Below are 12238 nucleotides of genomic sequence, written 5' to 3' on the forward strand. Positions count from 1 at the left end.
ATATTACATTCAAGGTTTATAAAATAGTTTCTTACATGTTATATTTATATGGAATGAGTATAATGTGATTGTGATATTCAATTAAGAAGATATACTTAAGATTATAAATTGAATGAAATTAGTTTATAAAGTGTTTTCTTACATGTCACATTTATATGAAATAGATATATAAATTGATATTTATGGATTGCGATGTTAAATTTAGGTGATACCAATTTATATACTCATTCCATACACTATGTGCTTCCCTCTTTGAATCAAGATTCTATCTCATCTACTTTTGTTTGTATTAAATTAAAATTTAATGAATACTATCATCTTTCATACTAGAACAACTAAATGGAGTATAAAAAGAAGGTAGTATATGAAGATGGAAACTCTTAATGGAAACATTAAAATAGTAGAAAAGAAAAACGGTTAGAGGGATTTGGGCTGGATTAATATCAATAATTAAGGATAACTATATTTAAGGAAGGATTATTGCATATTAGTTGTATTAAATCTTTATTTTTTTCAGTAATTATTTTTTTTGTACTTTTTTTAAAAAGAACAAATGTTTTTATTTTTTTATTTTTTTATAAGATTTGCTACAACTTGAAAAAATGAAAGTTATGCTATAAGTTGTAATTTCCTATCTAATAATTGCTATATACGTTTTTTTCCCCAAAAAATAATGTTTATATTAGCTTTTTGTATTATTAATATCTTGTTTGGTATAATTTTTTCATTCTATATATTTCTAATGCTTGCATTAGTTATGCACTCTATTTGATATTAAGGATTGTATTACTAATGCATAGATATCCATGATATTAGTAATGCAATGAATTATAATATATGCATTAGTATGGTTAAAATCATAATTGTCCCTCAAAATTTTTTCCATATCCTTTCCACCATATTTATAGAGAATATTTTTGTAAAAAATATACTTTTAAGAAATTATACAATTCATGTTAGTTTTAATACACCAAACCAAATATTGTATAAGAAAAAAAAAACTTATGCAAGCATATAACTAACAAAAATATTATTAATACAAGTATTACTAATATACAATATTTGCATTAGTCCTATGCACTTTTATAATGCAATGGTGGAACTCAGGGCTATATTTGGCCATAAACATTTTTTCGGTAATACAGGAATTATGTCCTTTTTTGTTCTTTTCAAAATTCCGTCTTATATCTAAATGGATTTGCTAATACTCATTTGAAAAACGAAAAAAGATTATATTGCCCTTGTACTCTCACAAAACAATGCTATATTTGTCCTTTATTATACTTTTTCAATATATTTGTCATTGTCATTCAACTTTAGGACCAATTTTATCTTCGACATCCAACTTAGGAGTCATATTTTTCCTTTCATTGATTAACATTCAATGTGCGTAACACATTTTTTAAAATTAAATTTATACCCATATAAACTCTTTTAATTCGTCTCCTCGCTCCACCTGACCCACTAAAAAAGTTAAAATCTAAAGCCTTTATTATCACAAAAATTTCAAGAATGACCAAACATTACAACAAAATCCGGAGCATTCAGCTGAAAATTAGGTTTTCAAGATTGACCAAATATCAAGTTTTAATTAGGTTTTCATATTATTGTCACAAACATATTTTAATGAATACAAATCCACCCATAAAACACATACAAATAAATATGCAAAATAGTGGAAAGGAATTTTACATTTACAATTAATCAACTGTTCCATAGAAAAAGACACATTAACATAGTACCACATTTGTTGGAACAATTCTTACCTACCCTATTGCAATAACAAAAGTTAAATTTTGCTCCGGATGAGATTTGAATGGTGAAATCGTAGCTATCATGAATGAACGATATAGCAAGTGACTTTCTTTGAGTTCTTTGTTTCAATTGGGTTGTTGACCGAGGCGAACCCAGGATTTAAATTTGACAGGTGCACCTCTATATTTAAATATAGTAATTAATATTGTCAAAGTTCGACATACAGTTCTTTAAAAACTTGTTAATTATAGTATTTTATAAGAAAAATTTTAATATTATTGAATATCGTTAATTATTAGATTTAATATGACAAAAGTGTGTTATTCATCCTATTTAAATTCAACGCACTTTCATATTTTGAGCAATAATAGAAAGTTTTTGAAAAATATGAAATTCGAGAGATTTGTTTGCCAGATGGTTGCAACGGGTAATGTTCGATTTAAGCCTATCTCGAACTTTAAATTGCTAATTTTTTAAATAAAAAATAACTCAATGATCAAAAGATTAAAGAAAATAAATATTATACTTTATAAGCTAGGGAGATATCTACCTTTTAAAGTTGGAGGGAAGCTTGTATTTTGAAATAAAATAACAAATAGGTCAATAATATCCACAATACATAAAAGAAAAAAGAAAAGGTGTAAAATAAATGACTACTAAGTAGAAATTCTGTTTTAATCAAAAGATAAATATATATATTTGCACAATAATGCTGCAGACCGTGTAATTTGAAAAATGGAAAAAGGAACAAATAAAGAAACGTTATTGTTGGGTTCGAACCTGAGCAATCAAGTAAAAAGAGCAACTTTCAAGTGGCAAGCCCAACCATCTCACCAGCCAAATCAGTTGTTTTAGTGGGTGCACGACATATATTTAACATAACACCCTGATATATATATATAGATATACAAACTATATATACAGAATTCTTTTCGAGGCTAGTGGGTGCACGTGCACCCCCTACACTCAATGTAGGTCCGCCTCTGTTGTTGATACACATTTCATTTGATTTTACTTGTGTCATGAGTGGTGAGCTTTCATAATTTTTTTTTTACAGTATTTATGATCTAGAACTTGCTCAAAATGTGTTTCAAGGCAAATCCTAGACTACACTTTGTTTGAAAAATGATATTAGGTCTTCCTTAGATTATTTGTACATTAAATTTTCTACCCTTTCATATTTTTCCTAGTCACTTTTGAGCCTTTAACCCTTTCTTTTACAACTATGTTACAAGCTTTATTGTTTTATACATAAACTGTTCTATCTTTTGGCATCGTACCTACCTAAGTGTTTTAAAAGTGCACACAGACTATAAACTAAGTTTAGGGGTGAAATGCTTTGAAAGAGAAAACAAGGGCGAAAAGCCTAAGTTTGGGATAATGGGGGAATAAGTTGTGATGAGAGAGACATTTCAAAGGTGGAAAGACACAAAAATTACTTTTTTTTTTAAAAAGATAAACCTTCCATTATATTTTTATAAAAAAAGAACAAGCACAAAGAATAAAAAGGAAGGAAGAATAAAGAGTTTGAATAAAGGGTAGATTAGGTGGCAAAGTGAAAAAGGAGAAAATGGTGAAAAAGTTGTAAAGAAAGTGTGCTTGTAGCTATAAAATTATAGTGCTTAGGGAGGTTTTGAGCCAATCTTATACATAATTATTTACTACCTTAGCTAGACAACCTATATTACAACTTTTAAAGTCCTAATTAATGTTGAACCAAATGTGTCTATATTAGTAGAGAATTACATGACGGAAAAGCCTATATAACCTTACTTGCTACCCATCCTCTTGCATGATTAGGCTGATGCCATGCTGTATGATTGTGCTCGCACCAAATATGAGAGATTTCAGCTATTTTCGAAAATTGGTTTAGTACCTGAAACTCATCCAGAACCCCCAAAGATGAACCAATAGAGCAATTCAACTATAAAACACATTCCAAGCATGTTGCAATAGATGAATCACCATTTCGAGATTGTTTAGATCAAATATTGATCGAAGTCAGTCCAAACTTAAAGAAACTCAAGAATTCCTCCCAAAGATCCAAATAAATCTTTAAAACCTCGAGGCCCTGTAAATCATCCCAGTAAGTCATAAACAATCTCCGAATCTGTAGGAATCATCAAAACTTTAAAATGACCTTCCTAACCTCAAAAATTGACTTTGGTTAACTCTCTTAAGTGCTAAACTTCTAAAACTGTCTATTTTTTCCATAATACATTTAAATACTTCAAAAATCATATCAGCCATCTTTGCAAGTCACAAACGACATTCAAAGCTAAGGGAGAGTCAAATGGGGGTGGGAGGGAAGAAAATGATGAAAAACTATAAATGACCTTAAGGATCGTTATAGTAGAAAAATAGGCAGGCATATATGAATAAGTAGATACAAAATCAAATAATACTGATTCTAGTCAAATGACAAATTAAAATACTACATGTAATAACTTCATCTGAAGCTTCTGCCACTGGTCTACCCAGAAAAGCATAATACTGACTATGCTCATTCGTGGACCGTGTATCTCTACAACCAACATCACAACCTGACTGAGCTCCCCTCTAACAACATGAGAACCACCTTCATCACTCTGTTCCCCTTCTCTAGCTACTGGTTATGGTTCCCAATGGGCCAAAATTTGAGAACCCTAATGTTCCCTACTCTATTTGTGCCTAAGACACGTTCCGACAAAATGACCAAACTATAATACCCCAACTTTTAAAATTAATATCTGAATCATTCTTCAAATGCATATAGACCTAAACTCGATGATTTCTAGTTGTGTATAGGTGTTAAGATAAATTTATTAGTAAGATAAGAGCTTTGGATATGAATTAACATCATAAGGAACCTCTAGCACAAAGTTGAGTTGAAAGCTTCTTTACCAATTGAGTTTTCGTATAAGATTTTACTCTAGTCAAATTCAAATGAGAATAACTCCAAAATATAAAGATTTTTATAACTCACGACCCATCAAATTAAAGGTCTTCTACTCTTCTTTCTAATGCTACTGACTATTTGTCAATCCAATACTGAAGTAAAAAGTTATTAACATTTTACCAGAGGGTGTCTGTCTGCCAACGAACAATGAACAAAGCAACGTTCCATCCTTGGAGCCATGGGGCCTAACCAGTAAGCTCAAAAATTATCCCTAGGTCAATGGTTTGGACCAAAGTTCATTGGCGGATCCATAGTTTGTCCCCAGAATCGTTTGATGAGCTTTTTCTGCACTCTTTAAGAATTTTTTGAGGGATAATTTGGTCCTTTTCTTATCCCAAGACCTCTCTCCACGTCTTAAAATACCCAATAAGGGTTACATTCTCAGAATAAACATTGATAATCTTTTTCAATTCCTTTTTACTCCAAAGAATCACAAGAGTAAATATAAAATGGGGTTTCCAAGTCTAAAGCTCTATAAGTTCCAAATTCAATATTTTTCTCCATAAATCATCTAATATCGGATATGTCGTTCTTCAATGTGGTTTTCAGTTTTTCCCCATGTCCAAAACTTCTGAGTTTTTTTGTATGAATTTCAAAATCATAGTTAGGGTCACAAGCCCATGTTTAATCTTTCTATTATTTGAGTCAAATTCTTGACTCTTATAGTGTTTGTTGATGGTTTTAGCCTTTATGAACATCGAAATGATTTCTATGAAAAGAAAAGCTTTAGTTATCATCTTTTCAACTATGATATAAACTTGCATATGATTCTAGAGATTTATATTTAAAGCATGAAATTAGAACCATAGTTTATTACAGATGATCAAGAAAAATAGATCCAAAACCCATAGAAGGGTAAAGTTTGTTAGTTTTAAAATATGAATTCAATAAAGTTTCAGTCTTTACAAACGATAGATAGTGATTTAAATCATTTATTGACTATATGATTATAAGAATTATGTCAAAAATATTATTTAGCATCAATCAGATATTGGCCTGAAAAACCCGAGTCCTAGAAATACTGCCATAGTAGGATTATGCTTCACCGCAATGTCGGTGATCATTAGCCTAAAAAGCTCATTTAGTCGATCCACATATAAATAGATAGGTCCTATACCTTGGCAAAGTATGGATCACCCCTCCCAACTGGGTTAGATGCTATACATCATTAGCTTAAATAATGTATGTCGGTTATAAAAAACTCCTACTTAAAAGTTTTTATTTTACTTTGATATCCTTTCGATACGATCATCTTATGTATCCAGATAGTACAGTTTTAAATATGTATTTCTCAGAAAGTTTTATTGTAATTTTGTTAAGCTTGGTTTTCAGTCTCTTAATATTATTTCTACACACTCAGTACATTTAAACGTGTACACTTTGCCTATATTTCTCATGAGATGTAGATATAGGTGACCAAGATCAGACTTGTGTCTAGTTGATATTAGTTCATCTTCATAGTGGTGAGTCCTCATCATTCGAGGACCTAGTTAGTTATTTTTCCCCATTCTACTTTTGGACATTATTTTATGGTGAGCCAAAGGCCTTATCCTAATAGATTATGATATTAAGTTATTAGATGTTTACAGACATTAGAGTATTGTTTTTGTTGGACTTTCGAGATTGGTAACTTTTAATTCAGATTATTCATTGAAATGATTTAGAACTTATCTTATGATCAAAGTACAGCTTCCGCTCAAATTTCATATAATATTGCTTAGTTATGCTATTCCAAGGGTTAGCTTGCGACCACTTGTGATTTTAAGCACCATATCTCAACTAAGGTGTAGATTAAGATCGTGACACAAACTCTTCACACTAAAAACATCTATCACCGCTTTAAATGAACTAGATTATCCACTGTCATAACCTAAAATCTCAAGTTCATGATGGCATATACCCTGACTCAACCTTGATACGTAATCCCAAAACCAAAAGAGAATAATAATGGAAATAAGGTAAATAATAAAGTAAAATATGAGATTATAGGATAAAGTCAACCTAATGCAATAGCAAAGATAATAATCTAGACAATGCAACACAAATCTCCAATGATCAAGTGTCATAAGTAAGAGCAACTCTAAAACTATCATAAAGTATGAATATACAACTGTATTTCTCCAAAATAAAGTAAAGACAATCAAACATAGATGAAGCCGGGCACATGCTCCAGGCGCAGAGCTGACCGTGACTCTGATGGATTCCAAGGTTGCATAAATCACGAACCGTAGATAATACTCAAACTAGGATCTACACTAAAGGGGTACAAAAAAATAGGAGTAAGTACGGTCCACTTGTACTTAGTTTAAATCATTGGGAGACCAAGAAAAATAGACAACTAAATAAGTAAAATAATACTATGAATGAGGTAACCACCTTGCATATACAAAAGTCCAAGTGGATCAAGACGCACTTCTCCTAATGATATAATGGTACAATCTCAACAATAATATAAGTATAACAACATCACATATAAAGATATCAAGAACACAATATCATCCATGTATAAGAGATGCAATGTAATGTAACATGATGATACGGTATGAATGAAGTGTTACAATGCTCACTTTGTATACTCTCTCCGAGCATAAACTTCCAGTAGAGGACCCAAATAGGAGGGAGGAGGGGGTTTCACAACCCATATACTAATCACAATCTCATCAATCAACCTTGCCGACCTTTCCCTTGGCTAAGCATTTTATAAAATGGTACATTTTATTTAAAAATGAAATCCAAGTTTCGTAGTAGTATCTATGCCATGAGAATGACTAATGAATGAGTATGAATGATCATAGTAAAATCAACAACATATAGTAATCAGATCAACAATGGTATAAATGAACTTAAATCATCTAAATCTTAATAAATCATGATACAAGTCCCCACCCAGGAATCACATAAGACACCAATGCAGTCAATACAAGTCCCCACCCAGGAATTACAATGATCATAATATCTCCAATAAATAATAAAGCCAATACAAGCCCCCACTTTGACATCATCATAACAATAATCATCTCGAAAAAATGTAAACAACGAGATTACATCCAACCCATAGCATACTTTACATAAATATTTATCTATCCAACTAAGTCTGAAGTATGTTAAACCATGACCTACAAACCATGACCTACCTCGAATAATAAATACACAATCTTGAACTCCTCAACACAAAGACTTTCCCTTTCGAGGGGCTTCGGAACCCTTCCAATCTATAAAAAATGATTTTTATACATAATTGGGATTCTATTGATACCCATATTGGCATACTTTTATCTCAGATCCAAAATCACTTCATAAATTTACCCCAAAAATAAAAAAGTAACATTGAAATTTTAATAAAGAATCACTTTACCCATAGTTTAAGGGTTCTAATTTTGATTCCCATAAAAAACTGAGTTGAAATTGAGTTAGAAATCATTTATATACTCGTTGTTCACATTAGTGGGTAAAATCCAAAATTTCAAGTTTAACATCCAAGTTTTGAAGATGATTTTGCAATGTAATCAATGGGTAATTAATAAAAATAGGTTTAGAAGCTTACCTAAATCAAATTTGATGAAAACCCTTTTTAGCTTCTCCTAAAATTGTGTTCCCCAATCTCGATAATAGTGAAAATGGAGTTAAATTGTAAAAATTAGGGTATTTATATTATTCTAATAAATAGTGCCTTCATCATAGACGCGGTCAGCCCCTCGCATTCACAAAAGCTACTGACTTGAACCAACTGTGAATGTCGTGGATTCACAAACTTATAAAAGGGAAGAGAATTGACCTAAGTACAGTTAATATTCACAAAAGGTCCCATCATTACATTTGTGAAAGATAATAATTTTTGTCTATGCGAATGCTATGCATGGCCACAAACGAGAAGAAGGGCTAATGCATACACCAACAACCTTGCACTAGTTGAATCTTAAGTGCAAAAATATTCTAAACGAACCCTTGGGATTTATGTGCAAATTATTTTAATCTGGAGGGACCAATACTTGAAACCATATTTGCTAATGTTGGGGTCTATGTGATCGTGTGCTTGGTGCATAGATTATATTTTTTGATGGATATCGCCTTAATTTATTTAGCCTTTCCTCGGTTTCCTTGGTATGTGCAACTAAAATGCTCTAGGGCCCTTCTAGTAGGGGGAGCTGGACCTATTATAGCCCATGGGTGCCTTTAGGGTAGAGCGAGCTGCACAGTTTAGGCTAATAACTTAAACTCTCATATTCATGACCTTTGTCTCTCTCCCGACATCCTATATATGTATATATAAATATTCTCAATGGGGTTTTTGACTGGGTTTGGTAAATAACATTATTTTATCCCTTTTCCTAAGTTACATGCCCGTGCTCACCCCACTGACCGTCCCTGGATGCTATATCATTTCATGATATAGGGTCCAGGGCTTTTCAATTGCTCCTGTGAAATATTACGTGATTTGATACTCCTGTGGATCTGTTGTGAAGTGGTAAGCCTCTATCTTTTGGAAGGCCTGATCATTTCACTTATTTTTTTTAATTTCTTAGTATTTCTTTTTGGATTTTTTTTGTCATAGTCGGGGCATGTCCCGTCTTAGTTGGTGTTTCTGATTTTAGAGGCTTTGGGATGATTGGTTGTCTTATTTAGACTCTTAGATTCATCTATCTTATTTACTATTTTTGGTTGGTTTTTGTTGTATTCATTTATTATGCTCTCAAGTTTATGTTAAGAGGGTGGTCTCTGACCCACGATCGGCTTGAGATACCCGTCATAACTAGCCCTGGTTTTAGTCATGATAAGCTTGGTATCATAGCATGGTTTAGGATCTTAGGTGTCCACAAAGTCGTGTCGAGTAGAGTCCCTATCATGGATGTGTACCGTGAATGTTTCCTTTTCTTGTGTTCTATTCGGGCTATAGAGTCTAGTTACCATGAAACTTCTCTAACTCTTGGTTTACTCGTATGTCAGATCAAGCCTCCACAAAGATCTAACGGCTGTAGAAACTCTGTTGGAACCTCTATCCCACCTGAGGAAAATGTAGAGGAAACTCGCCCTATTTATGGAGTGAAGACCTAGTCTAGGGTCCCTGCTCCTGACTGTACTGCTCCACGTGGGGTTCCACCGATCCCTACTAGTTCTTCTCGGGCTTTTCGGGCTAGTGACACTTATGCTCAGTCACCTCAGGGAGATATCTCTAATACAGAGTTTCGTTAGTCTATTCATATGCTTGGTCAACTGGTAACATTGTAGTCTCTTCTGTCTGATCATGTTAGTCCTGCTGTTAGTTCATCTAAGGTCACTGGAGTTGGCCAGTTTATTAGTTTGAATCGCCCAATCTTTACAGGATGTAAGGTTGAGGAGGATCCCAGGGGTTTATTGATAAGATGGAGAAGACTTTTAGGGTTATGCATACAACTGATTCTAAAGGTGTAGAGTTTGCTGCCTATCAATTGAAAGATGTGGCTTACCAGTGGTATGAAGAGTAAAAAGTAATGAGGGGTGATGATGCTGAGTCATAAGTATGGGATGAGTTTTTAGGTGCTCTTTTGAATCATTTTTTTCCTCAGGAGTTAAGGAAAGCTAAGGCAGAAGAATTTATGAACTCAAAGTGGGGCAAGATGAGTATGCTATGAAGTTCCAATAGCTGTCCCATTATGCTCCAAAGTTGGCGTCTAATATGAGGTCCAGGATGAGGAAGTTTTCTTTTGGGTTATCCCATGATTTAGAATTAGAGTGTAAGGTTGCTATGCTGAATAATGATATGGACATATCCAGGTTGGTAGTCTATACGCAGTAGGTGGAGGATGATAAAAAGAAGAAAGTAGAGATAAGAGAGAGGTAGAGAAAGAAGTTTAGATATTCAGAGTAGGGTATAGGTCAGCAGAATAGTGGTAGAGATGGTAGACAGTAGACGAAGAGTAAGAATTGGAGAAACTCATATTCGATAGCTAGTAATCCCTATCCTAAGCCTTTTGGTGATCGTCATTTTAGGATATTAATGTTCCTAAGGTATAGGGTGCACAGTCTAAGGTTAGTGGTTAGTGGAGCTCAGTCAACCTTGCTTTATCCCTCTTGCCAATTTTATGGGCAGCTTCACCATGGTTATTGTGAGGATGGAAGGAATTTATGTTTCAATTATGGTCAGCCTGATCATTTGCAGTGAAATTATCCCACAACTAAAGTTTTTGCTGGAGCTAATAAGGTTCTGGTTTCCATTTCTTCAGCTTCTGCAACTAAGGGCGCCACTTATGATATCGACACTGGCCAGAATCATCTCTATGGACTTATTACTAATCTGGAATCTAAGGCATCCCACAATGTTGTCACTTGTATATTACAAATTTTCTCTCGTGATTGTCATTCCTCATTTTTCTCGCAAAAATGGGATTTGACGTGACCACTCTTTTGGGATTGTTTGAAGGAGAGTGTGAAGAGTTGCCACCTAACGTATTAAGGTGCGTTAGGGCACCGGTCTAGGATAACTACGAACCTATTTTGTTATTTAGTCTTAGTTCACCAGAAATTTGAGTAAGGGTTCAAATTACCTCGAAAGGAAGGTGTTAGACACCTTTCGAGGTCCACAAAGGCGGTTCTCAATCGAATTTATATTTTACGTGGAGATTCTATGTGATCAAATAAAGGTCACTTATTTTATCATCTTAAATATTAACTAAGTGATAAAGTAATAAATAAAAAACATGTTATCTAATTATTTCTAACTATTAATTACCTAAGCGATAAAATCACAAAGCATGCAAAAGACAAGAAAAAAATAACATGATTTATAACAAAGGGGACTACTTATTAGACTAACTACCCCAAATAAGTAAACATGTAAAGTAAATGTAAAAAAAAGAAAGAAGGAATTCAAAAATCAAACAAAGAAATGTTTTTGGTTTCATTCGAATCAAAACCCCAACTTGTTAATCATTATCCAACCCACTGGCCGGATTCTTAAACAAGTAACATATCAAACACCGTGTAGTGTAATGTCTCTGGGTATCATCACTTCCGAATGACTACCCATTACCACCCCGTTTAGGCTAGTTGTTAATCTTAAAGGCTCACTAAAAAAGGATAAAACTAACGCCTCTAAAATGCTTATCGTCCCACTTATCGCACAAGAGGCATTGGGCTTTGCTAATTTGGATTTGCGGTCTAGATAAACAAAGCTATATTTCCTAGGACAAGAAGCATGTAAACACATAAGACATCATGTAGTATATAATTTTCCCAAGTTAGACTCTTGGTTATTAAAGAGTGGTTAATGTGATTTGCATGCAAGACAAGCAATTGTTGGTTTTATAGTTCAAACCTATAGGCATGGTATCTAAATCTCACAAAATTGTTTATTGATGAGGAGTAATTGTCAAAACATTTAGAACAATGTTGTAAATTTGTTAGGAATAAAAGGCATATCAAAGTATAGTAAATATTTTGGGGAGTGATCCCCGTTAATTTTATTATGCAGACTTGTTATAAATCGATAAAAGTGCTGGACATTAATTTTAGCATGCTAGAAAATATGTTCACTCACTGGACGAGAAAGAAAAGCAAGCACAAAAGAAA

This window comes from Capsicum annuum, chromosome 9 (assembly GCF_002878395.1).
Source record: "Capsicum annuum cultivar UCD-10X-F1 chromosome 9, UCD10Xv1.1, whole genome shotgun sequence".
NCBI classification, from domain to species: domain Eukaryota; kingdom Viridiplantae; phylum Streptophyta; class Magnoliopsida; order Solanales; family Solanaceae; genus Capsicum; species Capsicum annuum.